The 15,974-nt window shown below is 37.3% G+C and overlaps 1 pseudogene; it reads right to left on the reverse strand.

The window, feature by feature from the left end:
* Positions 1 to 514: 514 nt before the first annotated feature.
* LOC129561719 (peroxiredoxin-6 pseudogene) lies at positions 515 to 2,344 on the reverse strand (annotated as a pseudogene).
* Positions 2,345 to 15,974: the final 13,630 nt, after the last annotated feature.

Genomic DNA, 15,974 nt, shown 5'->3' on the forward strand with positions numbered 1-15,974 from the left:
TAGGCTACACATGTAGATATATACAGAGGAAGTTGAACCCCAAGTTGTATTCCTTCCCAAAATGGGTAACAGAGGATTTGATTAGAATAGCTAAAACAACAACAACAACAACACAAACCACCCCTAAAAACAAACCCCTGATAGTCATTCTATTGGGTTGGCCAAAACGTTCATTCAGGTTTTAAAAAGTGAAATGAGCGTTTTGGCCGACACCATGATGGAGCAAGGCAGGCTTTTTCGACCATAAACTGATACCACCTCTTGGTTATAAACCCTGCAAAGATCCAAGATGAGTCTCAAATTTCTAAGAGAGTCAGCAGAGACTGCGAAGATATATGAACGGAGGAGAAAGCTGCTGAAGGCACAAAGGATCCCAGGAAATTTTTAGAACCGTTTTCATTTAATAAGCCAGTAGTATAGCAACCTAAAGACCTTGGCTGTGATCAAACCAGAATGTTTTTAATGGATTGCTGTGGGGAAACATGGGACTTCTGCTGTCCTCTCGCTCACGGTGCTAAGTGGGTAGCTCCAGCAACAACTCCGTTGCGAGCCTATGGCTGGGGGTGTAGTAGAGCTATTTCTTGCCAGATGGGAGCTCTTTGGTGAGAAGACTCCTTTAGGAAAAAGCTTTTTGGCTTCCTATTCAGGGATGGTTGGAAGGACCATCATGCTGTCCCCGCTCTTCCATTCAACCGGGGTGACCTCCTTCTTTTCTGCTGTCATTGGAAAGAGATAATTAATCTGAGAATCACATCAAAGTTCCTGCCAGTGGTAGTTGGGTAGAGGATGGACAGTTTCGGTTTATTATCAGGACCAAAAATAAACACCACATGAGCGGTCACAGGCATGTCCTTTTCGTAATTCTCTACTGGGTCCAGCATGCCCACCTGGATGGCAAGGTCCCCATTCTTATCATCAGTGATGGGAAAAGGTAACTTTTCTGTGGCTCTTCACCATTGTAAGCGTTGATATCCTTGCTCCATGCAAGATAGTCTTCCACACTGTCTATGGAAAAGGCAATCACCTTAACGTTTCTCTTGGCAAATTCTGATGCCAGCTTTGCTGCTCCGCCGAGTTCCGTGGTACACACTGGGATGAAGTCCCGATGGTGGGAGAAGAGAATTCCCAGTGAGTCTCCCAGATAGTCATGGAAACGGATGCGGCTGATGGTAGTGCTTGCCTCAACCCGGAGGAGACCACCTCTGGGCGTGGCGGCAGCGGAGATGTGAACGTAGGAGGAGGTACAGGACCGACAGCCACTAGCCTGAGGTTCTAGTTTCTCCAGTTTCTCATCTTTAATGTGCTTAGTTTTTGTTAATAAGTGATAAAAATTTCTTATATATTTTGGATATTAATCCTTTATTAGAAATATGGCTTACAAATATTTTCTCCTATTCCATACGAAATTTTATTGATTACTTTCTCTGTTCATTTTTCTTAGTTGCCTGTGCTTTTGTGTCATATAAAAAATTCATTGTAAAGACCGAGGTAGAAATTATTTTTATTATTTTATTCTAGGAGTTTTACAATTTAAAGTCTTATGTTTTTAATTCAAGTTTTTAATTCAAGTTGATTTCTGTATGTGGTGTAAGATAAGGATCCAATTTCATTCTTTCGTATATGAATATGCAGTTTTCTCAACAGTATTCATTGAAGAAGCTATTTTTTCCTCACTTTATATTCTTGGCACCTTTGTTAAAGATCATTTGATTATACATGTGTGGGTTTATTTGAGGGTTCTTCATTCTGTTCTATTGGTCTATGTGTTTCTTTATATGCAAGTATCATACTGTTTTGATTGTTATAACTTTTTAATACAAATAGAAAATTAAAAGTATGATGCCTCTAACTTTTTTTCTTCTTCCACAAGATTGCTTTAGCTATTTTGAATCTTTGTGGTTCCATTTGATTCGTAGGATTATTTTTCCAACATTTGTGAAAAATGCAATTGAAATTTTGCCATGGATTTTATTAAATCCGTAAATCACTTTTTCTGGTACAGATGTTTTAACAATACTAAATCGTCCACAGACCTTCCCTGTTGGCTCAGCAGTAGAGAAACTGCCTGCCAATGCAAGAGATGCAGAATCGATCCCTGGGTCTGGAAGACCACCTGGAGAAGGAAACGGCAACACACTCCAGTATTCTTGCTTGGGAAATCCCATGGACAGAGGAGGCTGGTGGGCTACAGAGTCAAAAAGAGTCAGACATGACTTAGACAAACAACAATAGCAATCCGTGAACACACACTATTTTTCCATTCACGTGTGTCTTCTTCAGTTTCTTCCCTTAATGTCTTGTAGTTTTCAATGTACAAGTCTTTAACTTCCTTGGTTAAATTCATCATCAAGTATTTTATTCTTTTTGATGTTATTATAAAAATGATTGTTTTCTTAATTTCTTTTTTTTTCTGAGAGTTTATGCTTAATGTATAGAAATGCAATTGATACTTCAATGTTGCTTTTGTATTCCTGAAACTTTAATGAAATTAATAACATGGAAGGAAAGAAAATAATAGAACTGTATTTCATTAAAAAAGATGCTGATAGACTGAAAAATTTCTAGTGACGCTACCAATGTTTTAGCTCTCAACTTTTCTTCCCTTAACTCTTGCTAAATCCAAATTGGTCAACCAGTTCACTCATTCAACAAGCATTCAATTATTCATCACGGGCTTAATTACAGCCCCAGTCTTAATTATGCTGCATCCAGTCCTATGATTAAGGCAACCTTGGTTTCTCGGTTTCTGGCCAAAAATTTCAACAGTCTTTCCAAAAATGTTTAGAACCAAGTCATACCAAACTCTAGTAACTTTCCCCAATCTATCTTATAATTTTTTGTTTCCCGTTTTCACAGAGGCATCTTTTATTTTTTTAACTGTTCTCATATAGCAAAGATGTAGTAAAAATTACAGTAAATTGCCTTGGTTGTTTTTCTCCTTCAATGACTCCAATTTTAGCATAGTTTCTAAAAATGTAACTAATTTGGAATTAGTGGAATTTTTCTTTTTATTTTCCTAACAAAATATAATATGGTAAGACAGTACACTGAAAAGAAGTACAATAATTCCTTGGCATCCATGAGGGATTGGTTATACTCCTCCCTCAAATCTCCTCACAAGGCCCCCATACCAAACCAGACATGCTTGGATTCCTTAGTCAGTTCCACATTCATGTTTCAACCAACTGGTCCAAGACAAGCTGTTAGCTGACTCTGGATGCCAAACGGCTGATTTCATGGGCAAGATGGTGCAGGGTATAATGTAAATTGCTATTTTAGTCAATTTGATGCTTTTAGATTATGCCGCTGCCTTATTTGATTGAATAGGCCATATAGTGACATTATATTTTCTTTTACTTATTAAATATGTTTTGTTCAGAATTTATGTGCTAGTTGTTTTGTAAAACCAAATATAATGCTATTTCTATTTCTCTAAATAACCCTCATTAGCAAATTAAGGTTTTCCTTCTTAAAAATAAAACTAATGCAATACTTTTTGATATATTTATGATTCCTGTTTATTAATGTGTTATAACAGTCATGCGCATGCACACTTCCACATCCTTTCGCTTAAACTGGTAAACAATTATAGCAACAGGAATTTGAATTCTGTACTTATAGTAATTCATTCTTGATTCTTACTAGTTATTACTATTTCCTGTTGTGATGAGATACATTACAATAGTAAACTAGTTACAATACATTATTTTTAAATCTATCAGGATTCATGGATATAGAGTCATAATATATTTCTTACAAAAAAAGTGCCTTTTGGATATCAGGAGATTTTTTTTCTTTTTGTTTCAGGTAAGATAACACTGATTTTGTAATAGCAGAGTATGTGTGTGTGTGTGTGTGTGCATGTGCATGAGTGAGTGTGTGTGCGTGTGTGTGTGTGTGTGAATCTATGTTAAAATACCTTTTAAATTAAAATGTCAAATTCAGCTTAACACTGGAAAGGCAGTCTATGCTTGCTTGAGGAATGGCTGTCAGCTTGTCTTTTGTCCTGTCAAATTGCAAGCTCTGCTATGGTGACTGTTTTAGGCCAAAGGATCACAGAACTCTACATCAATAGTGGCTCAATAAAAGTGGAAGAAAATTGAGACAACCTATTAATTGTTTTGGAGATTGGATTTTGCACTTTGAATTACTTAAGGATATTTTTGCCACCTTCCCTACTGATGAAAAAATATGTCAGGAATCCATTTAGGTTAGGCATGAAAAAAGAAGTTGAAATCCATTAGGGTAGTAATTTCCATGAAAAGTTGAATATTTTAGCTTTGTGCTGTAGTTGTAGAGGTCATGTTTGTTCTGTTATTTGCAAAAGCAAATTTTTACTTGTATGTATTTTTTTTTAATTTTCTCAATCACCATCCATTTAGAAAAATTTTATATATGTTAGTATGTATCTATCAATTTCTAGCCTGAAAGGATTTGATGATTAGGATTCTTGGGCTCCTTTTTCAAGTGATGAGAAAGGTCTAGGATTCACCCATCCATGTAGAGCCTCCAGAATTGCCCAGGAAATCCAGTGGTGTCAGCAGCTATATCCAGCCATAGTGTTGGTGTCAGCTGCTCCAGCTGTGTCCACGTGACATTGTAACCTGACTGTCCCTTGCATTATAATCATGATGCAGTAGTTGAAACTTAGCATTGCTGTCTTTCTTTCTGTGTATCTAATTTTGTAAATTTCCTGCCAGGCTTATGATCTAATCAGTAGCTTTCCTACATTTTCTTCTTATTTGAGATAGAGTTTATTTCTCAAGCTCAAAGTGACAGAACCTGTACTTAAACAGAAAATTTGCAGCTACATTCTCAAGTGTAAGCTAAATCAAAATTGCTATATTTTCCTTCTGAAATAATTATGGTCATTACAAAATGATGATAATTTTAGTCAGCTTCACTTTGCTTTATCCTTAAAGTCTGTTTTGTTGGATAGTAATATAGCTACAAGCACTTTTTATTTTTGTTTCATTTAGAATTTACATGTTATAAATTTTTATTCTTAACCTTCTTGCCTGTGTCCTTCCATCTTAGATATGTCTCTTGTAAACCACGTAGAATTGTCAGTTAATTATGTATGTTCCAACAGAGGAAACAGTGGCAGACTTTATGTTTGGGGGCTCCAAAATCACTGCAGATGGTGACTGCAGCCATGAAATTAAAAGATGCTTACTCCTTGGAAGAAAAGTTATGACCAACCTAGTCAGCATATTAAAAAGCAGTGACATTACTTTGCCAACAAAGGTTCATCTCATCAAGGCTATGGTTTCTCCAGTGGTCATGTATGGATGTGAGATTTGGACTATAAAGAAAGCTGAGCATTGAAGAATTGATGCTTTTGAACTGTGAGGTTGAAGACTCTTGAGAGTCCCTTGGACTGCAAGGAGATCCAACCAGTCCATCCTAAAGGAAATCAGTCCTGAATATTCATTGGAAGGATTGATACTAAAGCTGAAACTCCAAGATTTGGCAACCTGATGCGAAGAACTGACTCATTTGAAAAGAACCTGATGCTGGGAAAGATTGAAGGCAGGAGGAGAAGGGGACGACAGAGGACGAGATGGTTGGAAGGCATCACCAACTCAATGGACATGAGTTTGAGTAAACTCCTGGAGTTGGTGATGGACAGGGAGGCCTGACATGTTGCAGTCCATGGGGTTGCAAAGAGTCAGACAGGACTGAGTGACTGAACTGAACTGAACAACCTTACAATAGATAAACAATCATTCCTGGTGAAGTGGGCAGTTCTATAAATCATGATCCTCTTTGAACTTGAAATCCAATAGCAAGCCCTGGAGAGAAAGGAATTTACGTTACCATCACCATAAAATGCTTTTCACTAGTAACAATATATGTTATCCTTGTTGCAGTTTACTCAGGCTATTTAATGCATGTATAATTGTCTCCATTTTATTGTTGACCACAGGAAAATCAATTTCCCAAAGAAGAAAAACAAGCGTTCAAATTCATAGCTTGTGATTTTATGATGTATTCTTTTTAAAAAATATATCATTTTCATGAATAAACTGAGATTAAATTGATTGTCCAGCTTCACGCAATCTCTTTTGAATCCACTCATTTACTTTTTTACACTTCTATCTTCATATGCCCTTTGATACATGACTCCAAAAATCACATTCTGTCTGGAAAGCAAATGCATAAATTTGAAGGGAGGGGAGATATAGGGAGGTAGAATTTTTTTAAAATATTCCTAAAAAATAATATTCTGTTCATGTATTTATATACTATTCACTAGACTTTGTTCTACAGGCTTTTACCTGCATTGATTCATTAAATTCACATAGCAATCATATGAGGTAGTAATAGTTAAATGATTCATTTTATTCTTATTTTGCAGGTGTGGGAACTAGACAGAGAGATTAAGGGTCTCTTTCAAGGTTGTATAGCTAATAAATGGAAGAGCTGGGCTTTTTCTGCTTCAGAGTTTATGGCTTTAACCATTCCTCTTAATGACATTTTATCACACAGAGGATTTTAAACAGAAAGTGGTTTCGTAAGATATTATTTGTTTTGGGAAAGATATTAATGATATTGAAGAACAGTATTGGTTTTCAATGCATCCCTCAATTAACAAAGACAGATTTCTTGGCATATAAAGTTATTAAGATTTGATTTTTCTAATCTATATCATCCAATAATATATTTTACTAGACTAAAAATGATACAACATTTATGAAATATGAATAGGCTAGTTAACATTTCTTATCTCAAGACAGAATTTTTAAGCCTATAGCTAATGGGAATCCTTCACTTACTTTTTTAATCAATAAATGTGAGTATTAGAAATAAAACAACATTTCCCACAAATATGCATGCATTGGGCATTTACCATTTAACATGCAGCTCTCCTGATATTTAGGGATACAGCAGTGACCAAGGCAGTCGATAAAATCTGTAATCTAAAAGGATCACACACTAGAGGGGGCAGATAGACCATGAACAAATAAAGACAGTATGTATTATAGTTGGTGTTGTTGGGACTATGAAGCAAAATAAGGAAAGTTAGCACTGTAGATAAAGAATAAAAAGAAACCCTGATAGTAGAGGTGAAATTTTATCCTTAAGCTGATTGGGAAAAGAGAAAGTGACATTCGATAGTCAACATAAAGAGATAAGGGATAAATTTCCATGTATTTTAAGGAAGGGAGAATTCCAGGCAGAGGCACTCACAAAGCATTATTTCTTATGTGGGCAGGTGCCTGGTGTTTTCCCATGTATTAGGAAAGTTGATCAAGCATATGCAGAGGAAGAATGTGCATCTTTTCTTTCTTTCCAAGAATAGTAAATTGTAGATTTCATGGAGTTAAAAATAAGGAGTATTTTCACTTTTTAAAATAAAAGTGTATTTAAGACACAACTTTCTTAATGCTATTATGTAAGTTTTTTATGAAACATGACGAACATTTTAGGTATGTCAACTAATTGTGATCACTCAATAAACTTGATTAATTACATAAATACAAAATACATTATACATTTTTTGAATAATTCATTTATACTTATTTTGAATATCTTTCAAATATAGCTATTTCATTCCATAAAATATGTTTTTCTTATCGAAAATATACATTTAAATCACCCAATCATAATAGAAAAAAGAAAAACAAATTAAAAATGAAAACAGTTTAACAGATCTCTGTGATAACATTAAACATAAATGGGGTCCCAGAGAAAAGAGATAGAAGGAATAAAAAATGTCTTTGAGGAAATTATGGCTTAAAACGACAGGAACCTGAAGAAAGACAGATATCAAGGTTCAGAAAGCATAGAGGGTTCCAAAAAAGATTAACCCATAAAAACCAATCAAGAAATATCATAAGTAAAACTTAAAAATGTTAAAGATAAAAAAAGATTTCAAAGAAAAAGAGAAAAAAAATAAAAAGTCATATACAAGGGAAATTTCTGTTCAACTTTTAGCTGATTTAAGGAAGCTTTACAGACCAGAAGGAAGATGGCATGATATATGCAAAGTACAGGAAGGGTAAATCTAAAATCTACGATATTCTACCTAGCAAGATTATTATTTAGAAACAAAGGAGAAACAAATAACTTATCATATATGAGCCACTTGGTAATAAAAAATCAAAAACCTATGCTAGATATAACGGAGAGATGATCTGTTCTTTAATATAACTGGGGTTTTAAAGTCTCCTACAATTATTGTATTATTGTCATTTCTCCCTTTATGTATATTCAGTTCAGTTCAGTTGCTTAGTCGTGTCCGACTCTTTGTGACCCCATGAATCACAGAACGCTAGGCCTCCCTGTCCATCACCAACACCCAGAGTTCACTCAAACTCGTCCATTGAGTCAGTGATGCCATCCAGCCATCTCAGCCTCTGTCGTCCCCTTCTTCTCCTGACCCCAATCCCTCCCAGCATCAGAGACTTTTCCAGTGAGTCAACTCGTCCCATGAGGTGGCCAAAGAATTGGAGTTTCAGCTACAGCATCAGTCCTTCCAATGAACACCTAGGACTGATCTCCTTTAGAATGGACTGGTTGGATCTCCTTGCAGTCCAAGGGACTCTCAAGAGTCTTCTCCAACACCACAGTTCAAAAGCATCAATTCTTCGGTGATCAGCTTTCTTCACAGTCCAACTCTCACATCCATTCATGACCACTGGAAAAACCATAGCCTTGACTAGATGGACCTTTGTTGGAAAAGTAATGTCTCTGCTTTTTAAAGATTGGTCATAACTTTCCTTCCAAGGAGTAGTTCAGTTCAGTTCAGTTCAATTCAGTTGCTCAGTAGTGTCCGACCCTTTGTAACCCCATGAATCACAGATTGCCAGGCCTCCCTGTCCATCACCAACTCCTAGAGTTCACTCAAACTCATCTCCATCGAGTCGGTGATGCCATCCAGACATCTCATCCTCTGTCTCCCCCTTCTCCATCCACCCCCAATCCCTCCAGCATCAGAGTCTTTACCAGTGAGTCAACTCTTCACATGAGGTGGCCAAAGTATTGGAGTTTCAGCTTTAGCATCAGTCCTTCCAATGAACACCCAGGACTGATCTCCTTTAGAATGGACTGGTTGGATCTCCTTGCAGTCCAAGGGACTCTCAAGAGTCTTCTCCAACACCACAGTTCAAAAGCATCAATTCTTCGGCACTCAGCTTTCTACATAGTCCAACTCTCACATCCATACATGACCACGGGAAAAACCATTGCCTTGACTAGACAGACCTTTCTTGGCAAAGTAATGTCTCTGCTTTTTAATATGCTATCTAGGTTGGTCATAACTTTCCTTCCAAGGAGCAAGCGTCTTTTAATTTCATGGCTGCAATCAGGATCCACAGTGATTTTGGAGCCCAAAAAAATAAAGTCTGACACTGTTTCCACTGTTTCCCCATCTATTTCCCATGAAGTGATGGGACCAGATACCATGATCTTTGTTTTCTGAATGTTGAGCTTCAAGCCAACTTTTTCACTCTCCTCTTTCACTTTCATCAAGAGGCTTTTTAGTTCCTCTTCACTTTTTGCCATAAGGGTGGTGTCATGTGCATATCTGAGGTTATTGATATTCCCTGGCACTCTTGATTCCAGCTTGTGCTTCTTGCAGCCCAGAGTTTCCCATGATGTACTGTGCATAGAAGTTAAATAAGCAGGGTGACTATATACAGCCTTGACATACTCCTTTTCCTATTTGGAACCACCAGTCTGTTGTTCCATGTCCATTCTAACTGCTGCTTCCTGACCTGCATATAGGTTTCTAAAGAGGCAGGTCAGATGGTCTGGTATTCCCATCTCTTTCGGAATTTTCCACAGTTTATTGTGATCCACACAATGAAAAATGCTTTGGCATAGTCAATGAAGCAGAAATAGATGTTTTTTCTGGAACTCTCTTGCTTTGTCCATGATCCAGCGCATTGTAGCAATTTGATCTCTGGTTCCTCTTCGTTTTCTAAAACTAGCTTGAACATCTGGAAGTTTGCAGTTCATGTGTTGCTGAAACCTGGCTTGGAGAATTTTGAGCATGACTTTATTAGCATGTGAGATGAGTGCAATTGTGTGGTAGCTTGAGCATTCTTTGGCATTGCCTTTCTTTGTGGTTGGAATAAAAATTGACATTTTCCAGTTCTGTGGCCACTGCTGAGTTTCCAAATTTGCTGGGATATTGAGTGCAGCACTTTCACAGCATCATTTCAGGATTTGAAATAGTTCAACTGGAATTCCATCACCTCCACTAGCTTTGTTCATAGTGATGCTTCCTAAGGCCCACTTGACTTCACATTCCAGGATGTCTGGCTCTAGGTGAGTGATCACACCATCATGATTATCTTGGTCTTGAAGATCATTTTTATACACTGCTTCTGTGTAGTTTTGCCACCTCTTAATATCTTCTGTGTCCGTTATGTCCATAGCATTTCTGTACTTTATCGAGCCCATCTTTGCATGAAATGTTCCTTTGGTATCTCTAATTTTCTTGAAGAGATCTCTTGTCTTTCCCATTCTGTTATTTTCCTCTATTTCTATCATTGATCGCTGAGGAAGGCTTTCTTATCTCTCCTTGCTATTCTTTGGAACTCTGCATCCAGATGCTTATATCTTTCCTTTCTCCTTTGCTTTTCGCTTCTCTTCTTTTCACAGCTATTTGTAAGGCCACCTCAGACAGCCATTTTGCTTTTTTGCATTTCTTTTCCATGGGATGGTCTTGATCCCTGTCTCCTGTACAATGTCATGAACCTCCGTCCAGAGTTCATCAGGCACTCTATCTATCAGATCTAGTCCCTGAAATCTATTTCTCACTTCCACTGAATTATCATAAGGAATTTGATTTAGGTCATATCTGAATAGCCTAGTGGTTTTCCCTGCTTTCTTCAATTTCAGTCTGAATTTGGCAATAAAGAGTTCATGATCTGAGCCACAGTCAGCTCCTGGTCTTGTTTTTGCTAATTGTATAGAGCTTCTCCATCTTTGGCTGGCTGCAAAGAATATAATCAATCTGATTTCAGTGTTGACCATCTGGTGATGTCCATGTATAGAATCTTTTCATGTGTTGTTGGAAGAGGGTGTTTTCTATGACCAGTGCGTTCTCTTGGCAAAACTTCATTAGCCTTTGCCCTGCTTCATTCCGTGCTCCAAGGCCAAATTTGCCTGTTACTCCAGGTGTTTCTTGACTTCCTACTTTTGCATTCCAGTCCCCTATAATGAAAAGGACATCTTTTTTGGGTGTTAGTTCTAAAAGGTGTTGTAGGTCTTCATAGAACTGTTCAACTTTGGCTTCTTCAGTGTTACTTTTTGGGGCACAGGCTTGGATTACTGTAATATTGAATGGTTTGCCTTGGAAACGAACAGAGTTCATACTGTCGTTTTTGAGATTGTATCCTAGTACTGCATTTTGGACTCTTTTTTGATGATGATGGCTACTCCATTTCTTCTAAGAGATTCCTGCCTGCAATAGTAGATATAATGGTCATCTGAGTTAAATTCACCCATTCCAGTCCATTTTAGTTCACTGATTCCTAGAATGTCGATGTTCACTCTTGCCATCTCCTGTTTGACCACTTCCAATTTGCCTTGATTCATGGACCTCACATTCCAGGTTCCTATGCAATATTGCTCTTTACAGCATTGAGCCTTGCTTCTATCACCAGTCACATCCACAACTGGGTATTGATTTTGCTTTGGCTCCATCCTTTCATTCTTTCTGGAATTATTTCTCCACTGATCTCCAGTAGTATACTGGGCACCTACCGACCTAGGGAGTTCCTCATTCATTGTCCTATCATTTTGCCTTTTCATACTGTTCATGGGGTTCTCAAGGCAAGAATGTTGAAGTGGTTTTCCATTCCCTTCTCCAGTGGACCACATTCTGTCAGACCTCTCCACCATGACCCGCCCATCTTGGGTGGCCCCACACAGCATGGCTTAATTTCATTGAGTTAGACAAGGCTGTGGTCCCTGTGATCAGATTGACTAGTTTTCTGTGATTATGATTTCAGTGTGTCTGCCCTCTGATGCCCTCTCACAATACCTACTGTGTTATTTGGGTTTCTCTTACCTTTGTCTTGTGGTATCTCTTCAGGACTGCTCCAGCAAGGCGAAGCCGCTGCTCCTTACCTTGGACGAGGGGTATCTCCTTACTCTCGCTTCTCCTGACCTTGAAGGTGGAGTAGTTCCTCTTCACCCTCTTGTGCCCACGCAGCCACCACCACTTGTCTGTTAGTATTTGTTTTATATGGTTTGGTGTGCCTAATATTTGGTGCATACATGTGAACAGATCTTATCTCCTTCCCTTGTATTTATTATCTCTCGTGTCCATTATCATTATATAATGACTTTCATCATCTTTTGTTCTAGAATTTGTTTAAAAGAAATATGTTGTTATCCCCTCTTTCTTATCATTTCTATTTGCATGAAATATCTTTTCCAATTCCCTCACTTTTAGTATGTGGGTCTTTGGATTTGAAGTGATCCCTTGAAGTAATTAAGTAGAAAGAATTGGTTTTTTTAAATCCAATTATCCATTCTGTGCCTTTTGATTGGATCATTCATTTACATTTAAGTAATTATTGATAGATATGCTCTTATTGACATTTTATTAGTTGTTTTCTAATTATTTTTTGAGTTTTTCTCTGCTTATTTCTCCTTTTTGCTTTGTCCCTTGTGGTTTGATTTTCCTTAGCAGTATGCTTGTTTTCTTTATTTTTTTGGGTATGGACAAAAAAAATTTATATTAATGGACAGATCATCTTGACAGAAATTTAGAAGGTTTTCTTTTAAATTTTCTTAAGCAGTGGTATTAAATGAAACAATAGGCCAGTTGAACTCAATAAGTACCTATAGGACATTATATCCAAAACCAGAAGAATACATGTTCTTTTCAAGTGCCCATAAAATGCTCTTCAAGATAGATTACATGCTAGGCCACAGAACAAGTTTCAGTAAATTTAAGAGGATAGAAACTATATCAAGGACTTTGACTGACCAAAATGGTATGATACTAGAAATCAAATGACATAAATAAAAATGGGAAAAGAACAGGTATGCAAATACTGAAAGGTTGTTTCTGAGCCATGAAAGATGCCAGGATTCCTGGCCTCTGGAGGAGAGGAATTCAATCTGGGGCCAGTGATGAGGCTTGATCACTCAGAACTTTTGTGTAATAAACTTTTATTGAAATATAAAAGAGATAGAGAGCACTTCTGACACAGATATCAGAAGGGGGCAGAAAGAGTGCTCCCCTGCTAGTCTTTAGCAGGAAGTTATATACCTACCAGCAGGCTGCTAATTAGAAAAAGGAAATGTCCCAAAACTCGGAGAGTGGCACCAGGCCCGGCACCCACAGCATGCATTCTGAGATAACACTGGCACAAGGTGAGTCATGTTGGGCCATAAAATAACTGATATGAATCTTGAAGAAAGGCAGGTTTCCAAGCAAATACAATGTCATTAACAGAGCTTAAGAGAACATCTGCATGAGTAAAACATACTGGTTTGTGGGTTAAAATACACTGGTTTGTCCAGTCGGTTCTGAGTCTTAGGTTCGTTTTGAATCTTAGATGGAACAGACTTGAAGAAAGACAGAGTCTAAGGTAAATACATAGTTCATTAACATAGCTTAAGAAAAATATTTCCATAAGAAAAGCTCAAGGGTTGAGAAAAGTTAAGTTCAGGTGGAACCAGGTGTTTTCATGGAACATGGAATTTTAAAAGATATCTCCCTTTAATTTTGTATAGAGAAGGGAAAATAATCTTACACTTATAGTTTGTTTCCTCCTGCTGCTGAAGAGAGAGAGAAAAACCATCTGACACTTGCAGCCTATTTCCTCCATTTGGGGGCCTCTAGCATTCCTGCCTGTTACCCTCTCAACACTAAACAACAGGCTACTATAAAAATGATGGGTCAATGATGATATCAAAGAAGAATTCATAAAATACCTCAAGACAGAAGAAAATAGAAACACAGCTTTCCAAAATCTATGGGATGTAGCAAAAGCAATTTTAAAAGAAAATTTCATAGTAATACAGGCATCCCTCAAGAAGCAAGTAAAATTTCAAGTTAACAACCTAACCTACCACCTAAAAGATTAGGAAAAGAATAACAAAGCCCAAAATAAGCAGAATTAAAGAATTAATAAAGAGACAGAAAATAAATAGAAAATAAAAAATAATATGAATGATAAATGAACACAAAATGGAGGTTTTTGAAAGGATAAAATTGATAGATTATTAGCCAGGTTCACTAAGAAGGAAACAAAGTACCCAAATAAAAATTATAAGAAATGAAAGTGGAGAAATAACAACCATTACCACAGAGATAGAAAAAATAGCAGAAAAGAATACTATGAGGAGTAATACATCAACCTAGTGGACACCCAAAAGAAATGGACAGATTTCTAGAAACACAACCTGCCAAGAAATGAAGCAAGAACAAAGACAATTTGAACAAACTGAACACTAGTAGTGAAATTGAATGTGTAATTATAAAACTTCCAGCCAACAAAAGTCTTGGACTATATGGCTTCACAGGGAAATTCTACCAAATATATAAAGAAGAATTAATATCTAACCTTATCAAACTATGTCAAAAAATTGAAGAGTTTGTAACATTTCCGAATACATTCCATGAGGCCACAATTACCCTGATACCAAAACCAAACAAACAGTACAAAAAGAGAAAATCACAGGCCAACGTCTTTGATAAATATAGATACAAAAATCCTGAAAAATATTAGCAAACAGAATCCAATGAGAAATTAAAAGGGCCTGTTGAACTCAATAGGTACCTAGGTAGCTCGGCTGGTAAAGGATCCCCCTACAATGCAGGAGACCTGGGTCTGACCCCAAGGTTGAGGAGATCCCCTGGAGGAGGGCATGGCAAACCTCTCCAGTTTTGGGGGCTTTCCTGATGACTCAGATGGTAAAGAATCTGCCTGCAATGCAGAAGACATGGGTTCTATCCCTGGGTCAGGATGATCCCCTGGGGAAGGAAATGGCTTCCCACTACAGTCTTTTTGCCTGGAGAATCCCATGGACAGAGGAACCTGGCAGGTTACAGTACATAGGGTCCCGAAAAGTCAGACATGACTGAGCAACAAACTTTCATAGGATGGATGTTATTTCCAAAATCTGATATATATCCAATATCATACATCATGATCAAATTAGCTTTATTTCAGGGATTCAAAGACGACTTGATATCCATAAATCAATCAATGTAATACAACAAATTAAAAAAAGGTCAGAAAAAAGCCACATGGTCATCTCAATAGGTGCAGAAAAATCATTTGACAAAAGTCAACATCCATTCTTGATTAAAAGAAAAACAAAAAACCTCATCAAAGTAGTGATGGAGGGAACAAACATACCTCAGCATAATAAAGGCCATTTACAAAAACCCTACAACCAATATAATATGCAATGCTGAAAAGATGAAAGCCTTTCCTCTAAATTCAGGAACAAGCCAAAATTGCTTACTATTGGCATGTTTATTTAGCATAGTATTGGAATCCTAACCACAGTAGTCAGACAAAAAAAAAAAAAAAAAGAAATAAAAGACACTCAAATTAGAAGATAATGAGTAAAACTGTCGCTATTAGCAGTTTAAGTGAATTTTATATAGAAAATTCTAAAGTCTCCACCAAAAAAGTATTAAAAAAAGCATTATGAATTCAGTAAAGGTGCAGTATACAAGATTAACATGCAGAAATCCTCCACTTCTTTATACAGTTCAGTTCAGTTCAGTCGCTCAGTCGTGTCCGACTCTCTGCGACCCCATGAATCACAGCACGCCAGGCCTCCCTGTCCATCACCAACTCCCGGAGTTCACTCAAACTCATGTCCACAGAGTTGGTGATGCCATCCAGCCATCTCATTCTCTGTCGTCCCCTTCTCCTCCCGCCCCCAACCTTTCCCAGCATCAGAGTCTTTTCCAGTGAGTCAACTCGTTGCATGAGGTGGCCAAAGTATTGCAGCTTCAGCTTTAGAATCAGTCCCTCCAATGA

The sequence above is a fragment of the Moschus berezovskii genome, chromosome 5, assembly GCF_049115385.1.
Source record: "Moschus berezovskii isolate FMDL1 chromosome 5, NW_MosBer_1.0, whole genome shotgun sequence".
Taxonomy (NCBI): Eukaryota; Metazoa; Chordata; class Mammalia; order Artiodactyla; family Moschidae; genus Moschus; species Moschus berezovskii.